Genomic DNA, 12,747 nt, shown 5'->3' with positions numbered 1-12,747 from the left:
GGATCCTGAGGCGGGCGAGGTAGATTGGAGCAACCTGCAGGAGGAGGCTGCACGTTAAGATCCCCACTCTCCTAATTACACGGCCGCAGTTGCCTCTGCGCCCTCACAACTTGCTGACCCTAATTTCGACCTTAAAAATCAAAATTGCCCACCTTGAGGAGCGCATCTGCCTACAGGCTCGTTATCATAAACTTTCCCTTCAACTTCAACAGATCCAATTAACTTCCTCATCCAACTCAGATCGCTCTCCGCCATTACGGGGGAGGGGTGATGCTGAGGCCACTTCAAAGCTGCCGTTAAGGGGTGGGCTTGAAGCCGACATCACCTTAAAGCAGCCATTATGGGGCGAGGTTAGCGCAGAGGTCATTTTATCTCCTCCCTCCACGGCTCCCGCCGCTTTGTCTGCTTTTCCGCCTCCCAAAAAACCCTTTTCCGTGGCTTATGTCTTTCCTGTTATTAAAGCTCTAGATGCTCAAGGCCAATGCTGCCGTTATCACCAACCACGTGGTTTCTCTCCACCTTCATTTTTAGATCAACTCCATGTTTGACTTCTGCTGCCTCATCTTATCCTTTTAGCTTCCTTCAGCAGTGAATAATCATCACCCCTTGTGGGAGGGACACGCTGTCAAGAGTTTGTGCATCTCCCTGTGGTATTTGATGGGAGATCCATTTGCTATGAGATATTGTCTCTCTTTCCAAATATCAGTGTTGTTGTCAGAAGATGTGGTACATATACACAATGGAACATTACTCAGCATTCAAAAAAAGATAAACACATGCAATTTGCAGCAACATGGATGGCGCTGGAAGAGATCATGCTCAGCGAAATAAGCCAGAAAGAAAAAGAAAAATACCTGATGGTCTCACTCATATCAGGAATCTAGAAAACCTAAATGTGGACCAGGAAAAAGAATAACTATAAGAAAGAAAAAAATCAAAATCAACAAACAACTATGAGCCAGAGACACTTTTTGGGAGGGGGGGAAGGAGGGATTGGGGTCAAAATCGGGGTTGCAATTGTATGGGGAATATAAAATTAAAAAAAAAAAAGTGGAAAAAAAAAACAAAAAGAAAAATAAATTAACTTTTTTGTTGCTGAAAAAAAAAAAAGAAGGTGGCTGCCCAACTCTCAGGACAGAACCTGATGCCACCCTGATATGAAACAATCCAGTTAGAAATATTAAACCTCAGTATTCCCCCAAGGAGACTCTCGGCATTAGGTGAAGGTTGTACTTTTCAGCCTATAGGATAGCTACAGTTTATTCATAAAAGACTGTTTCTTCCTGCCTCTTGCCAGTGGAAGGTCCTCAAGACCCTGCATTGGACCTTTCATCTTGGCAATGATAAAACCTTGCTTATAGCCCAGAAACTATTTGTAGCAAAAAACATTTGTATAACTATCAAACAAATCCATGATAGCTTTGAAGTATGTGCTGGACTAAACCCCCGAATCACATAATGGCCCCGGGAATGCAGTACAAGGGCTACTATCCTGGAGAGGACTAGCAAGTAGACTTAGTCACTTTCCCCGGATCAGGGATATCAATTTCTTGCCTGAGTAGACACTTTTACAGGATGGGTGGACGCCTTCCCTTGAAGGGCTGAGAAGTCTCTGGAGATGGTCAAGACAGTTCAACAGGAATCAAATCTGGCTTTTTACTCTCTTGGAGTGTTCAAACTGATAATGAGTCCTCATTACAGCCACTGTTGTTCAAGGGCTGTCAAAAACTCCAGGCATAGACTTTCACCTTCACTGCCTGGAGGCCTCAGTCCTCAGCCAAAGTGGAAAAGATGAATGGCCTTTTCAAACACCAACTATAGAAATTATCCCAGGAGCCATGTATTCTTTGGCCTAAGCTCCTTCTTGTCACCCTACTGTGCCTTCAAGCTAGTCCTAGCAAACGGGGACTGAGTCCTTTGAAAGCCTTTTCTCACCAATGGTTTCCTCCTGGTTGAGGAAATAGCTGTCCTGGTAAAAGATGCCATTTCTTGGGCATAATTCCAGGGAACTTTAGGACTTTCCAGCATGGTCCCCCACAAATCAGGTGATCCCCTCTTCCAACTAGGGTATCTGGTACCTGTGTAAGCCCTCACCTCTCTATACCTTCCTTAAATCCCAAGTGGAGTGGACCTCACTCAGTGATCCTTGCAAGGCCCACATCAAGCCAAGGTGATGGGGATTGCCTGCAGAGGCTGCGGATAGCTTCACAGTGCTGTGCTCAACCCACTGCACCACCAGGGAGGCCCCTACACCCCAGTTCTTGCATGCATGCATGCATAAATATTTATTTAAAAATTATTCATTTCCAATTAAAACATTTTCGATAGGGGAAAATAAGAAAATATTTGCTGATCTCTTTATTCAACCACAAAAAATAATTCTGCAATTCCTATCTAAATATAATCTACCACCAGGGGAGGCCAATTTATTATTTTTAAATTGAGTTAACATTGGGTTACCCCCATCGGATATTACCACCATAGAGCACCCACCTCCCACTCACCCATATTCAACCACCATAGACAATTGTGCTTCCCTCTCTTCCCTGCCCCACCCCCTTCTCCCCTTGGTGCTTCAGCCCTGTAGTCAGCTATCAAGGGTTAGTTTTTCAGCTTGTCTTTATCTGACCATTAATTTAGTTACTTTATATTCCATGTATTAGTTATACCATACTGTATTTATCTTTGTGAAATTATTTCTGCAGAGACACCAAGTGTAACAGTGAAATTCCCATAGAAAGGGGAGTTTCCACAAAAAAAAAAAAAAAAGAAAGAAAAACAACTAAACAAGAGAAAGGGGAAATTCCAGGTTCCCTGTTCCACCTAAGAAAATGTGGAACTGGGTGGCAAAGGGAAACTAAATAGGACTTGGGAAGAGAAGACTTCGGAGAAAACCAGAAACATGTGAAGAAGCTGCACTTGCTTCTTGGTCTTGAACCTGTACCAGGGACTTGGGGAACATGGAAGAGACACTTGAAAGAAACATGGGTGAGAGATCTATGGGGAGGCTGACAATACAGCCATTATCTTGACTTGCATTTTTATTTTACTCATTTTTGTCCAGACATGCCTGGCCCTTTAGGTCTTTTTCCTATGGTTTCCCCACCAGGAGGTGCCTTAAATTTGTGGCAAGGTTTGGGGCTTCTGTATTTCTGTTGTCACACCATTAGGGAGCTGCATGATCGTGGCTGGTCTCTTGTTTTGCACCCAAGAAAGTTGAGGACAGGAAACAACCACAGGAAATTAGATTTTTTTTTTAAAGATTTATTTTATTTATACAAGAACCGGGGTACAGGCCAGATGCGCGGGAGGGTGAGAGGATTCACCAGAGACAGAGCAGGGAACAGAACAGGCAGACTGACTGAAATACACTGCTGAGGGGAGCAGTGGGTGAGACAGGAGAGGTCAGCAGTGCCATGTGGGTTGCTCCGAGGCCGGCAAGGATCAAACCAGCACTGCAGAGGCTGCAAACAGCTTTAAAGCACTGCGCTCAACCGCTGCGCCACTAGGGAGGCCCACAAGAAATTAGTTTTTTTTTTTTTTAAAGATTTATTTATTTATTTATACAATCACTGGGTACAGTCAGAAGCATGGGAGGGTGAGAGAATTCACCAGAGCCAGAGCAGGGAGCAGATCAGGCAGACTGACGAAGTACACTGCTAGGGGAGCAGTGGGCGGCAGGAGAGGTTTGCCCGCCATGTGGGACCCTCGCCCAGTGGCCGGGGATTGAACCGGCGCTGCAGAGGCTGCGGGCAGCTTCGCAACCTAGTGCTCAACCACTGCATGACCGGGGAGGCCCTACAAGAGATTAGTTTAAGAGGTTTATTTAAGCAATGGGAAGGTGGCCCGAATTGGTTGCCATTAAGTACTCATGTCTAGGGTTTATATGCTGTGGAATTTTCTATGCTGACTTGCTATATCTGCAAAACCATGATCACAAACTGTACTGCTATAGCAGTGGAGCAGTCTTGACTACAAGCCATGCTCTACACTTTCTTAGAATTTGTATCCTGCTGTTATTTTCACTTGAGTGGGAAGCATCTGCTCTGTCTGCCTATCCAAATCTATCTCACAGATTTTGGTCCAAACCCTGGACCAATCCTGTTCCATTTACCTATGAGGGGTTTGGTAACTTTGGGTGCTTCATTTGGACACTTATATTCTTTCTCTTCTCTCTTCCTTTTTTTTTTTTTTAAGATTTATTTATTTATTTATACAACACTGGGAACAGTCAGAAGCACGGGAGGGTGAGAAAATTCACCAGAGCCAGAGCAGGGAGCAGAGCAGGCAGAAGGATGGAAGTACACTGCTGAGGGGAGCAGCGGGCGGCAGGAGAGGTCTGTGCACCATGTAGGACTCTCTTCCAGTGGCCAGGGAGCAGCTGGGGATCTAACCGGTGCTGCAGAGGCTGTGGGCAGCTTTGAAACCCAGCGCTCAACCTCTGTGCCACTGGGGAGGCCCTTTTCTCTCTTCTTTATTGCACACTAATTCTAATTTGCAGGGTTTTGTTTGTTTGTTTGTTTGTTTTTGTTGTTTGTTTTTCTATTAAAGTTCTTATGTACGAAGAATATGGTTAGACTTTATGTGGCGGTTGGCAGAACCCATTTAGAGCAGGCAGGTTTGGGGTTTCTGGGGTGCCCTTCATTCCGCCTGATAACACAAGGACCCTCAGGTGTCATGGTTTTCAACAGGAGTAATGATGCATTTAATCACACTTTTTACTAACTGTCATTTAGTCAGAGCAGCATTTGTTAGGAGTCTATACTGTATAACATTTAACCTGGGGATTGAATAAAAGTATTTTACTGTTTTCATAAAAGGGCCCTGGACCTTACAAAATAATTATATTATTTAAAAGTTACCCCCTGGGCCTCCCTGGTGGCACAGGCGGTTGAGCGCCGCATTATGGAGCTGACCACAGCCTCTGCAGTGTATTTTCGATCCCAGCCAGCTGGCGAGAATCCCACATGGTGAAGCCGGCCTCTCCTGTCTCGCCCGCTGCTCCCCTCAGCAGTGTATTTCATCAGTCTGCCTGTTTTGTTCCCCACCTGTCTCTGGTGAATCCTCTCACCCTCCCAAGCAGCTGGCTTGTATTGTTTCCTGTATAAATAAATAAATCTTAAAAAAAAAAAAATTACCCCCTTTCCTGCTTCCAGAAAATGCTATGGAATTCACTTATATTTATGGAAGAGCATGTAAGACTATAAATATCTAAGGAGAATGCAAGATAAGTAATTGGGCCTCCCCTGGTGGCGCAGCGGTTGAGCACTGGGCTGCGAGGCTGCCTGAAGTCTCTGCAGCACCAGTTCCATCCCTGGCTGCTGGAGAGGGTCCCACATGGTGTGCAGACCTCTCCTGCGTGCCCGCTATTCTCCTCAGCAGTGTGTTTTTTCAGCCTGCCTGTCTATTCCCCACTCTGGCTCTGGTGAATTCTCTCACACTCCGTGCTTCTGACTGTACCCAGTGTTTGTATAAATAAATAAATAAATAAATAAATCTTAAAAAAAGGATAAGTAATTAAAAAAAAAAGCCTGTAAAATTGGAAAAAATAGCTTCCAAAAATGTGGTCCAATTAATTTTTGCAAAATATGATATATTTATAACAACTTAAACTAGCCTTTGTAAATAACTATCCCCAGATTCTAATTAAAAAGTCCAGAAAGAGAATGTAAATATATTTTGCCACAGACAACCATGGGTTAATTTAAAGTTTCAAAGGGACTAAGGGTCTGCTGGCTGCTAAGGTATTAACAGAAAGATATACAAGCTGTTCCCCAAATTGTGGATGGTTTCCTTAGCTTGGTTTTCCTATAATGGCCTTGGGCTATTATAAGCAGTGTTTTGTTTATTTATATATTCATTTTTTTAGGATTTATCTAAATTATGTACCCAAAGGGATTTTAGGAGTCTTACAGGATTAAATAAAATAGAAAACATAGAAGTGTAGAAAAATGAAACCTTGCTTGGATCCCTGGTCCAGTTTCCTGTTTCTACAGTTTCTACTTGTGTATCTAATCCAAGTGTCAGTGCCAATCCAGTGGCTACCTAGAGGAAAATAAAGGAAATGTTGGAAATGTTGGACTCTTAAAGGTAAGACATGCTCAGTTATCAGATACAATTTTTTTAATTTATTGAAATCAGTGCAGGGAGACTTAGCATATCTTCTTGAAAAGAGACTTTTTTTTTTTGGGACTGCACTGGAATTCCAGCATCTCAATCTCTGCTTTGTTCTTTTTTTTTTTTTTTTTCTTACTTTTATAATCTAGTAATCCAGTCTTTTTGGCTGTATGTGGTTCCTATGCTAACCTGGCATATTAACCTCCCACACACTAATTTGAGGTTACCAGATAAGATGATAAAATAAAGGATAATACATATATGTGGATTTCAGATAAGTAACAATTTGCTTTAGTATACCTTATAGCCCAAATATTATATAAGAATAACCTCCAAGTTTCAGTCTCCTCTTCTTTAAAAAGATCATAGTTACACATTTATGGTAAAATTATAGCAAAAATGAAAAGGTAATATACTGCATAGACTGTATTTATGCTAAAATAATCATTTTAATCATTTATCAAAATTCATGGTAACTGGGGCATCCTGTCTTTTATCTGGGAACTCTACAGTATCTTCTAAAAGATCCCCTGATGCGGTTAGATTGCTGGCTCACGTGCGCTGTTACTGCTTGCTGCGAGGCCCCATGTCGTTACCCACCAGAGCTCAGGCATTCCTAATTTGTTGATATGCATTGACCTAGTATCCCCTTACTCATCCTTACTAATTTATGTGAGTACATTATCTACCATTTTGTGTGAACGATTCCCTCTAGATAGCAGGTCGTGTGTGTGTGTGTGTGTGTGTGTGTGCGCGCGTGTGTGTATGAATTTCCTGTCCTTGCCTGCTATTTTGTGTATGGCTGGCATTCCCCCAAAATGCCTGTTCTCTGAGACTTCTCCCATGTGGCCTGTTACTCTCACTTCACTGGCATTATGTCCTAGTTTTGTCTGGGGCAGTTCTATTAAAAGCAACAAATAATTAGAAAACATCTACTTAGTTCTAGATATCTGCCCTATATTCATATACATTAGAGTTCAGCAAAATAAGACAGTAGAAGTGATGATAATATTAATATCTATAATTTTTGGATATTTACTACAGGCCGCACATATTACCTGTCTTAAATTTTGCACAAACAAAATCAAACATGTATCATCTCTTTAAGAAAAAAACAGATTCTGAGGATATTCAACTTCACTAAATAAATAATTTCTCAAGCAAAACTGGAATGGGAATCTAGATCTCTGACAACAGATAAAATGTACATTGCATTGGCCCAGTCTTAGCTCAATCCATTATGAACATAGAGCCTTTATTTTTTATGGCCAGCATACTAGAAGAGGGGGAATATAGCTGATATACAGTAATACAAGGTTATTTTTTTCACCATTTCTCCCCTGTGACATTTAATGACCTTGGCTAGATGGTTCACAATCATTAGGGTTTCTTAATTTCTTTGCAATGGCGCAGAGTGAATTCAAGTAAATATATTGATATTCATGCTCTTAAAAGAGAAACCTGTTCACATGGATATGGTGATCAGAGCAGAAAGCTCTGAAGGAAAAGTCTCTCAATGCTTTCTGCTCTGATCACCATATCCATGTGAACAGGTTTCTCTTTTAGAGACTTTTCCTTTTTCTTCGCCTTACATCAATTCTTTTTTTTTTTTTTTAAAGATTTATTTATTTTTATTTATTTATTTATACAATCACTGGGTACAGTCAGAAGTGCAAGAGGGTGAGAGAATTCACCAGAGTCAGAGCAGGGAGCAGAACAGGCAGAAGGACCGAAGTACACTGCTGAGGGGAGCAGCGGGCGGCAGGAGAGGTCTGCGCGCCATGTGGGACCCTCCTTCGGTGGCCGGGGAGCAGCCGGGGATCGAACTGGTGCCACAGAGGTCGTGGGCGGTTTCGCAACCCAGCGCTCAACCGCTGGGCCACTGGGAAGGCCCGCCTTACATCAATTCTAGGATGAATGATTTTTTACAGTCATAGAGCCATAGATATTTTGGTCTTTCTACTATAGAAATAGTGATGCAAGAAATTACATTACCTTTCTCTTTACAAAATATCCATCTTCAGCTTTGTGTCCAAAACCATCTATCTTAGGGATGATGTATGGAAAGTTCTGGAATAATCAAAACATTTACATTTCAATGCCCATCCCTCTTTTTGGCTTAAAATAATAGCAGTAATGGAGAGATCCAATGACTTTATGATTACTTAATTCTTTTCATTAATGAATTTTACTTCATGTGTTCTTAGTGAATTCTAGAAATCTATAAGATTTGTTCTTTCCTGCACAAAGTCAAAGATCAGTCCTGGACTCTCCATGATGTTTCAACTCAGGGACTCACAGCTTTCTTGAAAATAATCCCTCAGTTTCCCTAACTTTCCAGATAGAAAGTTGACTATCTTACGTCCTATATAACATCAAATTTTGACCTCTTCTAGATGAACTGCCCTAGAATCAGGTCCCAAAATTTGGTTTTAGCAACTGAGTTAAGAAAATCCATTGTAGGTACTGAGGGTAGGTAGAAGGGCAGATTTGCTGGGGCAGATTAGGAACATTCTAAAACATATCTAGCGACAATATATTTCTAAGTTTGGAAATACATTGAGAATTTAAGTAGCAGGAATGCAGGCAGAACTGATATTCCAGAAACAACTATATTTTTAGACTATAATTACTGGTTCAAGAAAGTCCATAATGGGATCTATTTGGGAGGTACTTTTAATCACATCTCTGCTGATCAGTTGTGGTGTAAATGGATAAATTCTAGTTTGAGAGAATACTAGAAAGAGTTAACTGGTACAGATAAAAGAGCCCAGCTGGTAGTTCTCCATAAGTGACACTTTCTTTTGTATGTTTGAATAATTGGTATAATAGGTATAGCTTCTGAGACGGCTAATGTTTCATTAGTACCACACTGCCTTTTTATGCTTTAAAAATATTACTATGTTTTCAATGAGTAAACACAGGGAAAAATAATGCAAGTGAGATAGTATGTTGAAATGTGACACTTTGAGGCCAATCTATAGTATGTTTAAGCATTTAGCACTAGAATCTGAACATAAAAGAACCAAGTATTCATTAGGTAAGAATTGATTTTACAACACCTTAAAAAATAAATCTCTCATCCACTTTCTCACTGTCAAGTTGGCTCTGCCCAGGCTATGCAGGATTCCAGCTGCTCTGTGGGGTCCAATAATCACCTCCAAAATGTTCAACGTCACTTGCAATCAGGGAAATGCAAATCAAAACTACAATGAGATACCATCTCATACCAGTGAGAATGGCACATATTAAAAAAACTAGCAACAACAAATGTTGGTGAGGATGTGGAGAAAAAGGAACTCTCCTGCACTGCTGGTGAGAGCGCAAACTGGTCCAACCACTGTGGAAAACTGCGTGGAGATTACTCAACCTACTAAAGATGGAGCTCCCATATGATCCAGCAATTCCACTACTAGGTATTTACCCAAAGGACACAGAAACATCAATTCCAAAGAGCACCTGCACCCCTATGTTTATTGCAGCACTATTTATAATAGCTAAGCTTTGGAAACAACCCAAATGCCCAAAAATAGATGACTGGATCAAGAGGATGTGGTACATATACACAATGGAATATTACTCAGCAATCAAAAAAGATAAACCCATGCAATTTGCAGCAACATGGATGGAGCTGGAAGGGATCATGCTCTGTGAAATAAGCCAGAAAGAAAAAGAAAAAATACCAGATGTTCTCACTCACAGCAGGAATCTAGAAAACCTAAATAAGGGACCAGGAAAAAGAATAACTATAAGAAAGAAAAAATCAAAATCAACAAACAACAATGGACCAGAGACATACTATGGGGGTTGGGGGGCAGGGAAAGGAGCAATTGGGGTCAAAATAAGGGGGTTGCAATTGTATGGGGAATATAAAAATAAAATTAAAAAAAAGACAATAATTACCTCCAGGCTACAACTTACTCATTGTGACCTATACTTGGAAGTCCCTCAGTCTTCAAAACTTCACCTTTCTCCAAGCAGTTGTGAAGAGTTTGATCTCTTATGTGGTGAACAAGGCAAGATTGATTAAAAGGAAATACCATCAATTATTGGGCCATCATTCCCCTGCTTCTATGTTCTGTACACATCATTAATGAAAGAATTACAGATGTTGTGGACAAAACAACATCAAAAAACTATTAAAATAGAGGCAAATATAAAAAAACTATAATAATAAAGGAAATATGTGGAAACACAATATAAAGTTTCATCAGCCTTTATACAGGGAGATGAAGTATTTGAGATAGATTTGATGAGACATTACCAAGTATTATTTCCTAGTATTACTTCCTTTCCACTCCACCCATTGGCAACTACCTAGTCTTCTTGCTAATGTATCTGCTTCACCACCAAATACTGGACACATATTTCTATACTCTAAAGCCACAAGATGAGGTCTTAGATATCTATCATGGTTTCTGGAAGCAATATCACAGAGGCATCCTTAGATATCTAGAAAAGTCATCCTTCTCATATCTGATGCAAGACTCCAGTGGAATATGATGGACTGATGCACCAAGATTCAGCATGGTACCCACCAGTTAATCCAATGCATCCTGACCCTTATAGAGTGTTTCTATAGTTATCCTTTGGACATGAAACACCTGGTGACTTTGCAGATGAAAGACTTGAGTGAGTTATATTTCTCACATTTTCCCTGATTCTGATCTTGTTAAGTCATTGTTTAAAGACTTACACCTCTGTGATTTACCAACTGGACAAGTCTTTGGCAAAGTTGGGTATTGTCTACCTGACAGCTCAGGAAGTGAAACTGACTTGGTCTCTTTGTTGCCTGAATTCTACCCATATTGCTGAAGAGAGGTGCCCTACATGATTGGGAGAATGGCTGAAGATTTCCTGCAGTTTGAAAGAAACAAAGTTGTTCCTCCTACTGTACAGCATGGGCCTACTTTCCACCAATTTCCTTGGGACAATGTGTTGAGTGAACATGAAGCAGATGACATTGTCCTGTAGTCTCATATCACAACGACATGAAACCAAACAGCACGTCAGCAAAGGCTCAGGTCCTGTTAGGTGTATGGGAGGCAGAGGAACAACTGCAAGGCTTCAAATTGTGGAAGCTGTAACTGAAACAAATCCTGTTATCAGGGATGCCCCTTGTAAGGTATCATCCCAACTCCCTCAGAATTAGCTGGAACTGGCAACAACTTATAGATTGGGCTTTGACTGTGATGTTTTAAGTTCAAGTCCAGGAAGTGAGTTTCTGCCCCAGGTGGGTACCCTTATTTGATTAGGACACATACAAATACATTCTTTTCAGCTGTATTTTTTAAATAAATAAATATCTATCTATCTATCTATCTATCTATCTATCTATCTATCTATCTATCTATCTATCTATCTCTCTCTCTCTCTCTCTCTCTATCTATCTATCTATTTATCTATCTATCTATCTATCTATACAAGAACTGGGAACAGGCCAGATGTGCGGGAGGATGAGAGGATTCACCAGAGATAGAGCCGAGACAGAACAGGCAGACTGTCGAAATACACTGCTGAGGGGAGCAGCCTGAGAGCCAGGAGAGGTCTGCTGCACCATGTGGGATTCTCGCCAGCAGGCCAGCCAAAATCAAACCGGAACTGCGGAGGTTGCCGACAGCTTCACAGCTAGGTGCTCAACTACATGTGCCACCAGGTGAGGTTCAAGCTGTATTTTTGTTAAAGAAAATTTCTTGCTGGTGCATCAAACGGCAACAAGCTGGGTCATTTAATCCACTTATATATTTCAATGTTCCCCCAATCCTTTATGACAAGACAAAATAAAAAATAGGGATATTTTTGTTCCCTCACTAACTCCCTTTCCCTTTCAGATCATTTGAACACATATTCTTATCTGTCATTTTAACTTCTAGCAAACAGATAAAGGAAAATTATACTTCCTTCTTGATTCCTTCATAGTACCTAAGGTCTAGAAGTTCCCTTGGCTTCATTTCTGGACTATGGTACAGCCCTAGTAGATTTTAAACTCTTTGTTACCCTCACTGTGTTGCAGTGATACAACTGTATTTTGCAGTGGCTATCTCTTTTGAGACTTGGATCAAACTGTGAGATAATAATATTATATAATTTACCAATGAGTTCCACCAGTGTCAAAAGGATTTTCAGGGAATAAATACTGCATCAGAACAAATTTCTAGCGTGTGAATTTCAGAATTTGTTAGTGAAAATCTCTTAAGGAACTGAGTCTGTGTAAGTGTGGAAATAGGATTCTGGAATTCAGGACTGTACATTTAGCATTATCACTGGCGATTGGATAAAAAAAAAAGTTCATTTATGCCTAGGGCACATTTTTTTAATTAATGACATATCCTTTTTTTGATTTACATTTTTTATTTTATCCATTTTACATCATTTTTCATTTTTGCACAATTTATGCATTCTCATTTTGGTTATAGTCCCCACACAATTCCCACACTCCCCTTTGCTTTGATCCCACTCCCTCCTCCCCCCTGCAGTGTGTCTCTGTTTTATAGTTTCTTGTTGATTATCATTTTTACTTTATTATGATTAGACTTTTCCTGGTCCCTTATTTAGGTTTTCTAAATTCTTGCTATGAGTGAGACCATCTGGTATTTTTCTTTTTCTTTCTGGCTTACTTCAATGAGCGTG

General features: G+C 40.7%; 1 pseudogene; it reads left to right on the top strand.

Annotated features, from left to right (window-relative positions):
• The first annotated feature begins 340 nt into the window (after nt 1-340).
• Nucleotides 341-11,059, top strand: LOC119258179 (LETM1 domain-containing protein 1-like; annotated as a pseudogene).
• Nucleotides 11,060-12,747: the final 1,688 nt, after the last annotated feature.

Source organism: Talpa occidentalis, unplaced genomic scaffold, assembly GCF_014898055.3.
Source record: "Talpa occidentalis isolate TD23 unplaced genomic scaffold, MPIMG_talOcc4v2.1 talOcc4.4, whole genome shotgun sequence".
NCBI classification, from domain to species: domain Eukaryota; kingdom Metazoa; phylum Chordata; class Mammalia; order Eulipotyphla; family Talpidae; genus Talpa; species Talpa occidentalis.
The sequence above is the reverse complement of the archived record's forward strand: the minus strand, read 5'-3'. Positions and strand labels throughout refer to the sequence as shown.